Raw genomic sequence first — 3,527 nt, 5'->3', positions numbered from 1 at the left:
AGCTCGTGCCAACTTTGGCGAATATTTTCTAAGTGCCAACGGCTCTTGCGCCGTAAAGTGTCCGCTTTGTCTGGTTCCCTCGGTCGGCCACAAATAGCGAAAAATCAGCCTCTCCTTCTGGAGCTCGCGCAAGTGCCAACGGCTCTTGCGCCGTAAAGTGTCCGCTTTGTCTGGTTCCCTCGGTCGGCCACAAATAGCGAAAAATCAGCCTCTCCTTCTGGAGCTCGTGCCAACTTTGGCGAATATTTTCTAAGTGCCAACGGCTCTTGCGCCGTAAAGTGTCCGCTTTGTCTGGTTCCCTCGGTCGGCCACAAATAGCGAAAAATCAGCCTCTCCTTCTGGAGCTCGCGCAAGTGCCAACGGCTCTTGCGCCGTAAAGTGTCCGCTTTGTCTGGTTCCCTCGGTCGGCCACAAATAGCGAAAAATCAGCCTCTCCTTCTGGAGCTCGTGCCAACTTTGGCGAATATTTTCTAAGTGCCAACGGCTCTTGCGCCGTAATGTGTCCGCTTTGTCTGGTTCCCTCGGTCGGCCACAAATAGCGAAAAATCAGCCTCTCCTTCTGGAGCTCGTGCCAACTTTGGCGAATATTTTCTAAGTGCCAACGGCTCTTGCGCCGTAAAGTGTCCGCTTTGCCTGGTTCCCTCGGTCGGCCACAAATAGCGAAAAATCAGCCTCTCCTTCTGGAGCTCGCGCCAACTTTGTCAAAAAATTTCTAAGTGCCAACGGCTCTTGCGCCGTAAAGTGTCCGCTTTGCCTGGTTCCCTCGGTCGGCCACAAATAGCGAAAAATCAGCCTCTCCTTCTGGAGCTCGCGCCAACTTTGTCGAAAAATTTCTAAGTGCCAACGGCTCTTGCGCCGTAAAGTGTCCGCTTTGTCTGGTTCCCTCGGTCGGCCGCAAATAGCGAAAAATCAGCCTCTCGCCCGTCAGGTACCAGGCGTTGGGGTACCAGGGGTAAGTGCAGTACCAGCTTTGGTCTGTTGGTGCGCCAGAGTACGATGAGTTGGTCCCCCTAGTCACTGTACTCATTACCTTTACCCCCAAATCGCAAAATATAGTCAGAACGAGTGTGGGGAACACAAGTTTTGGCCCCGAGAACCAGGCGGCTGGTGTCTCTAGCGATGTGTTCCCCCCCAAAAAGTGTTCACATGCTCGGACAGCGAACCTAGGAGCTACCGCAAAGCACTCTGGAAGTGCAAGAGCGAAAAATTTTCTAAGTACAAAAACTCTCGAAAATTTTCAAAGTGTCACAGTGCTCGAAAATTTTCAAAGTGCTACATGCTTTCCATCCAAGGAAGGAATAGTGGAGGACCGGCCGCCTCCTTAAACACAAGCCGGCGGAACGACGGGGAGGACCGGCCGCCTCCTTAAACACAGGCCGGTGGAACGTTTGGCAGAATTCTTCTCGTGGAGGACCGGCCGCCTCCTTAAACACAAGCCGGCGGAACGACGGGGAGGACCGGCCGCCTCCTTAAACACAGGCCGGTGGAACGTTTGGCAGAATTCTTCTCGTGGAGGACCGGCCGCCTCCTTAAACACAGGCCGGTGGGAACGGTTGGCAGAATTGCGTGACGGCCGCCTGCTCCCGGCGTCCGCACGTGAACGAACACCCCCTCCCGGGGACGGCCGTCTGCTCCCGACCGCCGTCCTTCACCCCCTCACCTTCCGGACCCCCGTCTGCTCCCGGCGGGCCTCCGAGTACCCCCACCTTCTCCCGAACTGACCGACAGGCAATGAGACCCGCCTTGGTAGGGCCCCCACCGGCCCCGGCTCGCGCCGGCGTTGGGTGGACGGTTCCTCCCCACTTGCGGGTCGCTCTCCACGGAGGACCGGTCGCCTCACTAAACATAGGCCGGGCGAAAATCTGCGAATGTTATACATCCAAGGAGGGAGGACCGGCCGCCTCCTTAAACCACCGGCCGGGCGAAAATATGCGAATGTTATACATCCAAGGAGGGAGGACCGGTCGCCTCACTAAACATAGGCCGGGCGAAAATCTGCGAATGTTATACATCCAAGGAGGGAGGACCGGCCGCCTCCTTAAACCACCGGCCGGGCGAAAATCTGCGAATGTTATACATCCAAGAAAGGAAGGAAGGAGGGAACCGGCCGCCTCCTTAAACACAGGCCGGGCGAAAATCTGCGAATCTTATCCATCCAAGGACGGAGGACCGGCCGCCTCCTTAAACACAGGCCGGTAGGAACGGTTGGCAGAATCGCGTGACGGCCGCCTGCTCCCGGCGTCCGCACGTGAACGAACACCCCCTCCCGGGGACGGCCGTCTGCTCCCGGCCGCCGTCCTTCACCCCCCTCAGCTTCCGGACCCCCGTCTGCTCCCGGCGGGCCTCCGAGTACCCTCCCCTTCTCCCGAACTGACCGACTGGCACTCATGACCCGCCTTGGTAGGGCCCCCACCGGCCCCGGCTCGCGCCGGCGTTGGGTGGACGGTTCCTCCCCACTTGCGGGTCGCACTCTAGCGCCTCGGCCGCCGCGAGAGCGTGCGCTACGCGCCGCCCCCGCAGGCCTTGGCGCGACCGAACGGCAGCGAGACCGAGACGCCCCGAATCACCCACCTAGAGGAAATCAACGGAGGCCGAGCGCGCGATCCGATTGCGGCACGCCGCGTGGGTGTCCGCCGGCCGCGCCGGTCTACCGCGAATGCTGTTTCTCAAACCCTTGCCTAACCAGACGGCACCGCGGGATGTGTTGTCGCAACTCTGCTCGACTATCGGAATAGCCTTTCCCGACTACCGCGTTGCGGGAGGCGTCTTTCGTGCCGCCGGTGGCGTATGACCTTCCGCGAGAGGCGTGCGGGCTCGGGGGGGCCGCAACGACCGAGTCTGACTCGGACGGGGCGCAGCTTCCCTCCCGGTCGCAGCAATAAGCGCCGAACGCAGCGTTGGTCACCAGCCACCCCGGCGGGTTCGTCGGGAGCGCCGGTACCCTTCCGTAGCTAGTTGCCAGCTGGCCACAGCGGGCCGCACCGACCGAGTCTGACTCGGACGGGGCGCAGCTTCCCGTCTGGGTGACAGCGGCGCTGAGGACGGCGGGGCGGCCGGAACCCCTTCGACCCCCCGGCTCCCACCAGTGTCGATCAAACTCCGCATCCTGGCCGTAGCGCGAGACCGGCGGGCCGCAACGACCGAGTCTGACTCGGACGGGGCGCAGCTTCCCGCTTGGGCCTCGGCGCGCTGCGCCTCGCGCGGGCAAGTCGCCGGCACAGCGCCGCGCCCCCGACCCCCGCTTTACGGAAACGAAGCGAGCCTCAGCGGGCCGCAACGACCGAGTCTGACTCGGACGGGGCGCAGCTTCCCGCCTGGGTCATCGCACGTTCCCCCAGCTCGGGCCTGGGAGGCCGACGCCTTTCCCCCGGACCACCGCCGTGCCCGCACGGTTCATCCTCGGCCCCCGCTGGCCAAGCCCGACCGACGTGCCACCCCCGTTGCCGAGTTCGCTCTTCCCGAGCTTCGTCCCCAACCCTCACGCGAGCCGTCCGTCCCCCGAACCGACCGACGGGAGCCGCTTGCCA

Source organism: Syngnathus typhle, unplaced genomic scaffold (genome assembly GCF_033458585.1).
Source record: "Syngnathus typhle isolate RoL2023-S1 ecotype Sweden unplaced genomic scaffold, RoL_Styp_1.0 HiC_scaffold_447, whole genome shotgun sequence".
NCBI lineage: Eukaryota > Metazoa > Chordata > Actinopteri > Syngnathiformes > Syngnathidae > Syngnathus > Syngnathus typhle.
Note: the sequence above shows the minus strand (reverse complement) of the source record.